The 9,639-nt window shown below is 31.8% G+C and overlaps 1 long non-coding RNA gene and 2 pseudogenes across 1 annotated transcript in view; all 3 read left to right on the top strand.

Moving 5' to 3' along the window:
* Positions 1-6: 6 nt before the first annotated feature.
* Positions 7-9,639, top strand: part of LOC102597884 (putative disease resistance protein RGA1) — a 37,082-nt pseudogene continuing 27,449 nt past the window's right edge.
* Positions 1,385-2,257, top strand: LOC107062035 (disease resistance protein RGA2-like; annotated as a pseudogene).
* The window catches only part of LOC107062036 (uncharacterized), a 16,639-nt gene continuing 9,322 nt past the window's right edge, over positions 2,323-9,639 (top strand). Inside the window, exons 1-2 of the long non-coding RNA XR_001474387.1 lie at positions 2,323-2,408; positions 2,983-3,146. This is a non-coding gene — a long non-coding RNA (uncharacterized lncRNA). The remainder of the gene's footprint in view (positions 2,409-2,982; positions 3,147-9,639) is intronic.

Raw genomic sequence — 9,639 nt, 5'->3', positions numbered from 1 at the left:
GTTTTAAGGACGAGTTTGAAAATCTTAAAAGCACGTTTACTACTATCCAAGCTGTGCTTGAAGATGCTCAGGAGAAGCAACTCAAGGACAAGCAGCTAGAAAATTGGTTACAGAAACTCAATGTTGCTGCATATGAAGTTGATGACATCTTGGATGAATGTAAAACTAAGGCAGCAAGACTCAACCAGACTAAATATGGATGTTATCATCCAAAGGTTATCACTTTCCGTCACAAGGTCGGGAAAAGGATGAAAGAGATGATGGAGAAACTAGATGCAATTGCTGCAGAACGAAGTAAGTTTCTTTTGGAGAAAAGGACTATAGAGAGAGAAGCTGCTAGACGAGAAACAGGTGCTCATCTTACATATATTTTATACAATTTAATTAGTGTATATTCATTTTTTTGGCAATTATCAAATTCATGTGTGTTTATGAGCCGAGGGAAAATTCCAAAGATTGTTTTTCTAATCTAATGTTTGTCTAAAGTCTAAACAGAGGTGGATCCAGATTCAGATTCGTAATTCTACCACTTCCATGGTGTAAGCCAAAAGATATGGGCTTAGATAAATCCATAACTTACTCATAGGATAGCCCCTAAGTCCAATTAAAAAAAAGCTTGAGTTGTTTTAGACTGTACTTAACTTGTGTGCCAATTTTCAAAGCATTTTTCTCTTTGAAAATAAATATAGAAAAAATGGAGAACACTTCAAAAATATATTTTCTCAATCATGTTCTTCAACTCCCCCATTCTCATGTCTGCTGCACCTCAATATTTTCTGTTTTTTGCTGACTCCTACCAAGCGTGAGTGTAACAATATTCTCGTATGGACATTACTTGGAACAGGTTTTGTTTCAACTGAGCAAAAAGTTTATGGAAGGGACAAAGAGGAAGATGAGATAGTGAAAATTCTGATAAACAACATTAGTGATGCCCAAGAACTTTCAGTCCTCCCTATACTTGGTATGGGGAGACTAGGAAAGACGATTCTTGCCCAAATGGTCTTCAATGATCGGAGAGTAACTGAGCATTTTCAAGAAGATTGTTGGTTGTTGTTCATGCAACGTGCATTTGGGCACCACGAAAAAATAAATCCTGACCTTGTGGCTATTGGAAAAGAGATTGTGAAAAAATGTGGTGGTGTTCCTCTAGCAGCCAAGACTCTTGGAGGTATTTTGCACTTCAAGAGAGAAGAAAGAGAATGGGAACATGTGAGAGATAGTGAGATTTGGAATTTGCCTCAGGATGAAAGTACTATTTTGCCTGTCCTGAGACTGAGTTATCATCACCTTCCACTTGATTTGAGACAATGTTTTGCATATTGTGCAGTATTCCCAAAGGACACCGAAATGGAAAAAGAAAAGTTAATTTCTCTCTGGATGGCACACGGGTTTCTTTCATCTAAAGGAAACTTGGTGTTAGAGGATGTGGGTAGTGACGTATGGAACAAATTATACTTGAGGTCTTTCTGGTAATGCTTATTTCAAGATGTATGATCTCATCCATGATTTGGCAACTTCTCTGTTTTCAGCAAGCGCATCAAGCAGCAATATCCACGAAATAAATGCAAAAAGTTACACACATAAGATGTCCATTGGTTTTGCTGAAGTGGTGTCTTCTTACTCTCCTTCCCTCTTGAAAAGGTGTGTCTCGTTAAGGGTGCTTAATCTAAGTAGATCAAAACTTGGCCAATTACACTCTTCCATTGGGGATCTGGTACATTTAAGATACCTGGACCTGTCTCACAATATATTTCGTAGTCTTCCAGAGAATTTATGCAAACTTCAAAATCTGCAGACTCTTAATCTACAGTATTGCGTCTTACTTTCTTGTTTGACAAAACAAACAAATTAACTTAGTAGTCTCCGAAATCTTTTAGTTGATGGCTGTCCATTGACTTGTACACCACCAAGGATAGGATCTTTGACATGCCTTAAGACTCTAAGTCGCTTTGTTGTGGGAAGGAAGAAAGGTTGTCAACTTGGGGAACTACGAAACCTGAATCTCTATGGCTCAATTGAAATCAAACATCTTGAGAGAGTGAAGAATGATAAGGATGCAAAAGAAGCCAATTTATCTGCAAAAGGGAATCTGCATTCTTTAATCATGAGTTGGGATAAATATGAGCCACATAGATATGAATCAGAAGAAGCTAAAGTGCTTGGAGCCCTCAAACCACTCGCCAATCTGACTTCTTTAACAATCATTGGCTTCAGAGGATTCCATCTCTGAGAAAACTTAGTATATCCTATTTTCGTAATCTGAAAGGATTGCTGAAAAAGGAAGGAGAAGAGCAATTCCCGGTTCTTGAAGAGATAAAGATTTACGGATGCCCTATGTTTGTTTTCCCGATCCTCTCTTCTGTCAAGAAATTGGCTATTCATAAGGAGGCAGATGCAACAGGTTTCAGGTCAATATCTAATCTTACCACTCTTACTTCCCTCTACATGTACACTAACTATGAAGCTACTTCACTCCCAGAAGGGATGTTCAAAAGCCTTGCAAATCTCAAATACTTGAAAATATCTTACTACTACAATCTCAAAGAGTTACCCAGCAGCCTGACTAGTCTAAATGCTTTGGAGCATCTGGGAATTGATTGTTGTGGCGCACTAGAGTGTCTCTCAGAGGAAGGGCTGGAAGGTTTAACTTCACTCAGGGGAGTTATCTCTCCAGAAATGCAAGATACTAAAATGTTTACCCGAGGGATTGCAGCACCTAACAGCCCTCACAACTTTAATAATTTCTCAATGTCCAATAGTGTTCAAGCGGTGTGAGAAGGGAATAGGAGAAGACTGGCACAAAATTACTCACAATCCTAGTGTGAATATATATAATTAAGTTATTTGCTATTGTTTCTTTGTTTGTGAGTCTCCCATATATACTGGTCCTCCCATATTTGTATTATACTCCTTCATAATGTAAAATCCATTCACTCTACTTGCTGCTGTTTGGTTAAAGTAGTTTTTTTGTTGTTGTTAAAGACGTACCAACTGAGGGTTGTTACAAGAAGTATTCCTCACCTACTGGAATGGAACAAGCTCCATATAGTAGAATTTCATCAAAGGCTTGCATCAAGCTCTTTATTCGCTGGATTCAAGCTGATCTAAATGGACAAGATTGTCGAAAAGTCTAAATTCTTGTACAGGTAATTCATACTCCTCTTTATTTCCACGGATTCCTAGTTTTTGAACATTCTGAATCCCTGAATAACCTCCTCTGTGTGACATGCCAGAAATTTCGGAAAAACCTTTTCAGTTTGATATGCCTTAATTGCATCATTTCCCAAATTTGTTCAGGAAAAATTGAAGATTTTTCATTATGTTTAGCAATGAATGTTTGTGATTGTAACTCAATTCAAGCACATTTTGAACATTGTGACAAATGATATGACATCTTTAGCAACATTTTTGGAATGTTAACTTACCAATGGCAATTCTTGACATTTGTCTACAATTTGCTTCCCAATAGTCTCGAATTCAGATGTTAATGCTTCATTTGCAAATTAACTACTTTCGAAAAGGCTCCAACTCTCGTCTGGATCCATGAATCTCATATACAAAAATAGATTCTTTGTCACGGAAGAAAGAGGAGAGTTTGACCCTATTTAAAATTTGGCTCATCTATGCATTGAGAAAAGGCTTATCCATGTCTTTATTTGTCAACCTAAAAAAATTTTAAGTTTTGCAAAACTATTTTCTACACGTTGGCCACGTCATTAATTAATTTTATTTTTTTAAAAAAAGGCTCAAATATGTCATTGAACTTTGAGAAAAAACTTATATATGTTATTCATTTAAAGTTTGACTTATCAATATCCATTTCAATTAACAAATACTGACATAAATTGGTCTTTTGTCCATATTTTAACGAAGATTAAATATCACACAGTTGAAGACTATATTTGCCCTTTGCCCATTAATTAATTAGGAAAGAGGAAACTGCCAGCCAAAGAGGAAGAAAATGGGAGAATTAAGTACATATTTGTGTCGCATAAAATTCATTAATATTAAAAAGTTATATTTAAACTTTCATTCTTATAGCATGCATTGCGAGAAGAGGGAATTAAGTTGATATAGTGAGACAATACCGTTGAGGTTTTACTTTACAATAAAAATAAAATAAAATAAAACACATAATTTAATCGAATAGAGATTATCAAATAGTGACGAAGAAATAATTTTTAAAAAAGAATACGTGTATGCAACGTTGAAGATGTAAGAAAAAGACCAAGAGTTGAATTATTTTTTTACAACACTAATACAATTTATTCCTATTATTGCAATATTATTGTGGTTGTTATAAAAATAATATAGTGTGGATGTCCACTACACCAAGAAGTTACTATACATTTCTTTCCTCCATTATGAAAATAATCATAACCTCCACCTTTAAAACCATTATTCTTGTAACCTTTCATTTTCATAACCTCCCCCATTATATTCATGTTAATGTCATGACTAACCTTTTGTATGCCTCTATGTTACACTATAAATAGAGGCATAAGGGTTCATATTGTATACACTTGAATACTTTGAAGAATAAGAAATACTCTCATATCTTATCTCTATATTTCTATTGCTTTCATCTTCTATATTTCTTGTCTTCATTTGCTTTAGTTTTACAACAGTGGTAATTATTATACATGTCTCAAATAGGTTTTATAAGTGTCACTAGATATAGGAATCCGTGCTAGCACGGGGCCCAATATATATATTTTTTAATTTTAATTTATGTTATATTATGAAATTTGAGAAGTTATTGAAAATTTGATATGATTTTAAAAATATTTTAAATTGTTAGCTATTGTGATTGTAGTACTATAAATATATTGGATATTAGTAGTGATTTATAGTGTAGTAATTAATATATAATATGTAGTATTGAAGTGGAAGGTGGTGGGGCCCACTTATATATTTAAGAAATATATTGGATATTAGTAGTGATTTATAGTGTAGTAATTAATATATAATATGTAGTATTGAAGTGGAAGGTGGTGGGGCCCACTTATATATTTAAGAAATATATTGGATATTAGTAGTGATTTATAGTGTAGTAATTAATATATAATATGTAGTATTGAAGTGGAAGGTGGTGGGGCCCACTTATATATTTAAGAAATATATTGGATATTAGTAGTGATTTATAGTGTAGTAATTAATATATAATATGTAGTATTGAAGTGGAAGGTGGTGGGGCCCACTTATATATTTAAGAAATATATTGGATATTAGTAGTGATTTATAGTGTAGTAATTAATATATAATATGTAGTATTGAAGTGGAAGGTGGTGGGGCCCACTTATATATTTAAGAAATATATTGGATATTAGTAGTGATTTATAGTGTAGTAATTAATATATAATATGTAGTATTGAAGTGGAAGGTGGTGGGGCCCACTTATATATTTAAGAAATATATTGGATATTAGTAGTGATTTATAGTGTAGTAATTAATATATAATATGTAGTATTGAAGTGGAAGGTGGTGGGGCCCACTTATATATTTAAGAAATATATTGGATATTAGTAGTGATTTATAGTGTAGTAATTAATATATAATATGTAGTATTGAAGTGGAAGGTGGTGGGGCCCACTTATATATTTAAGAAATATATTGGATATTAGTAGTGATTTATAGTGTAGTAATTAATATATAATATGTAGTATTTAAGTGTCATATTATGGAATTTGAGAAGTTATTTTTAAAAATATTTTAAATTGTTAGCTTTGTGGTACTTTTTTTTTTTACATAATTTTGAAAATAATATTTATTAGTGTGTTTGTTGTAATTTATGTGGCACACGCAGAATTTCAAATATTAACCATTTTTTATATCTCTCTTTAATATATTAAGTTGTTAATTATTGTATTTTATAGTACATTTTGAACCTAATTTTTTAATAATATATGTTATTTGCCATGTCCCAATTTATGTGGCATTAATTGATAGATTTGTTGGAGTCGAGAAAATTTATTTTGTTAATTATTGTAATTTATAGTTCTTTTTCGTCAATTTCAAACAATATATGTTGTTAATTGATAGATCTTTTGGAGTGGATCTTTTTAAAAAAAATATGTGTGACTGTCCATGTCCCAATTTATGTGGCACATGTAAAGTTTTGACAATTAACCAAAATTTTAATACATTTAAAAAAATATTTTTAAGTCGTTAAATTTTAAGTAATAAGTAATTTAAATTGTTGTATTATTTATTACAATTTATAATGCTTTTAAAGTAGTTTAAATATTGTACTATTTATTATGATTTATAACACTTTTTTTTAAAATTTATGTCATATTATGGAATTTGAGAAGTTATTGAAATTTTTATATGATTTTAAAAATATTTTAAATTGTTAGCTATTGTGATTTGTAGTACTTTTTTTAACATAATTTTGAAAATAATATTTATTAATCTATTTGTTCTAATTTATGTGGCACATGCAGAATTTCAAATATTAACCATTTTTTATATGTCTCTTTAATATATTAAGTTGTTAATTATTGTATTTTATAGTACATTTTGAACCTAATTTTTTAATAATATATGTTATTTGCCATGTCCCAATTTATGTGGCATTAATTGATAGATTTGTTGGAGTCGAGAGATTTATTTTGTTAATTATTGTAATTTATAGTTTCTTTTTCGTCAATTTCAAACAATATATGTTTATCATATAATCCATTTTATGTGGTACCAATAGAATTTAGAGAGTCAATTAAATTTTGTATATAAGTTTTAAATAATTAAGCTGTTAATTATTGTAATGTATAGTATTACTTATATTATTTTTAAATATATTTAAATATTATATGTTAGGTTTTTTATCCTAATTTATATGGCATTGATAGAATTTAAAGTGTCAAATAATTGTTAATTATTGTAATAGATAATATGGAGTATTTAAGTCATTTATAGTATAGTAATTAATATATAATATGTAGTATTTGAGTGGAAGGTGGTGGGGCGCACTTACATATTTTAGAAATATATTGGATATTAGTAGTGATTTATAGTATAGTAATTAATATATAATATGTAGTATTGAAGTGGAAGGTGGTGGGGCCCACTTATATATTTTATAAATATATTGGACATTAGTAGTGATCTTATTGGAACATTGGTAGTCATTCCTAGACTCTTCTATAATATAGTAATATATATATATTATAAATATACATTTATTTGTCCTATCACAGCACTCGTACCGCACTCGAATCCTTTCTTTTCAATCCTAAATTTATGTGATGAACAATTCAACCCTAAATTTATGTGATGAACAATTCAATCCTAAATGAATGGTGGTGTGAAATCCGAACAACGTAAGTGTCTAGTCATGTTTACCTTCCCTTCCCCGACTTTGAAGTTACTCTTGGAGTTGTAGGTGACATCTTGATCAATTGAATCTTTGTTCCAGTGCAATTCCTGTTAATTATACCTGAAAAGAATATAAAAATCAACTAATAAAAGGTTTCCAAATCAATAAATTGAATCTTTAAAACCAAACAGGTTTACATTTTACACAGGTTGCAGACCCACAAACAAAAATGGAACAAGAAACCTAGGCATATGCATCAAGTGTGTATATATATGCACACACATATGTAAAAAGAGTTGTAGCGTATTATCATCAATAGTTAAGCAACCCACTTTAGCATACAAATTAATTGATAGTAAAGACGGATACCCAGTTTGAGCACAAAAGAGACGAAGAGGTATAAGGAAGATGAATACCCAAATTGAGCTTGATTAAGATTTGGGTAACAAGTGTAAGAAGATGAAGAGAATTGAAACAATGGTATGAAATTGAGGAGATGTTGCGTTTTTTTTTTTTTTTTTTGTTTCTGCTTGGAATGGTGGAGAAGAATACAGACGATTCTAGAAATTGGATGTCAACGTAAAATTACCAAACTACCCTTGGTCGTCCTGGTCGTATTCACCTTTCTATATAATAGAAATTTGAAGGAGTTATAAATTTGAATATTAAATTATTTGAAGGTTATGAATATGAAAGTTAGAAGTTATAGATATTACTAAATTAAATAATATTTAAATTTATGTAATTGAAAAGGTATGAATTAAGAAGATGATGTTATAAAATAAAGTAATTGAAAAAAATAGAAAAAAAGTAAAAAAAAAAACACAAAATGATAAATAGGATCCTTGGTCATTAAAAAAAATAAAGGATCTTTGGTCATTGAGAGGTGCCACATCACTTCTTTTTTATCTAGCTTTACATAAATATATATATAAAAAAACAAATTGGTAAGAATTTTTGGAGAAATAAAGAAAGGAGATGCATAATGGTTTTTTAAAAAAAATTTTGTTTATTTGTGGTGTCCGTATTTATGTCATGTCAAATTTACTTTAATAATAAATGTAGTTGGGTGATTCTTAAGGGTAAAAGATTTCAATGATTTTATTGATAAAAAATAAAGTTTTGCTTAATAAACACAGATTGATCTATTCACACTAGAAGCAATGGTTTGTCATCATCAAAAAGGGGGAATTTGTTAGATCGAGAAAGATTTTGCTAATTGACAAATAGAGGAACAAATGTGTCACGCCCCGAGCCAACACCCTGGGCGGGATCGGCACTCGAAGACCATTGCTGGCCCCCAAGTGAACCCTTGGCCTGGCTACTTAACTCAGCGGAAACCTAACTTCAACAGAATAACTCAATGTAATGAAAGGTCATAAAGCAACCCAACTGATAAAATCTGGCCAAAAGACAACTCGTCTCAAAATAGAATATTTATATATATACATGCATAGATGAGAGACTTAATACTAACTGACTGACTGTCTATGAAGCCTCTATAACATTGAGATGGATGTTGGGACAGACCCTGCAATATCCTAATAAAGCAAAACTAGGAAAATGAAATAACAGAGTCCTCCGGAATGCAAGTAGGCTCACCACTGCCTCTGGAGTGCTCAACTGGATCAACGGCGTGCTGGATGATGATCCTGGGTACCTGCGTCTGCATCATAAATAAGATGCAGGCCAACTGACATCAGTACATGGAATGTACGAGTATGCGAGCTGGACTGCTAAACAACAACTTAAGCTTGAAAGGGATACTAAATAAAACTTACTTTGGCTCTGTTCAACTCAATATAAAGCACTAAGACACATGCAATATAAAAAGCTTGTAAAACTATTAAAACATGACGTCAAAATCATATTTATAATATCATAAAAATACCATGCTCCCTCTCAAAGTCTACTTGTGCAATGCATGAATGAAGTCTCATACCCCCATCCATACTAAGCAGAACCCCTCGAGGAACCATGCAATTTCTACTGTGAGAGTTTCTCTAATCGACAACCACCACTATGAACCTGAGTGGTGACACAACGTCTTGCCCACGCTGCCAGAACTGTCCCTATACTTTGCCGTCATATAGAACTACTTAACTTTAACTTAGTGGATCCACTAGCTTAACTTACGTGATCATCTAAAAAAGTATGACCTGCTAAATCCCATGTTGGCCACATGGTTCTTATGGAGAGTTGAGTTAAATATGAACTTGTGTCCCCAATTCGGTGCTCAAGACTACTCCCAAAAAATATACTTTAGCTCATAAGCTTTAAAAACAAACTTCTTTCTTTAGTTTGAAATAATTGCTCAAACT

The sequence above is a fragment of the Solanum tuberosum genome, unplaced genomic scaffold (assembly GCF_000226075.1).
Source record: "Solanum tuberosum cultivar DM 1-3 516 R44 unplaced genomic scaffold, SolTub_3.0 scf00191, whole genome shotgun sequence".
Taxonomy (NCBI): domain Eukaryota; kingdom Viridiplantae; phylum Streptophyta; class Magnoliopsida; order Solanales; family Solanaceae; genus Solanum; species Solanum tuberosum.
The sequence above is the reverse complement of the archived record's forward strand: the minus strand, read 5'-3'. Positions and strand labels throughout refer to the sequence as shown.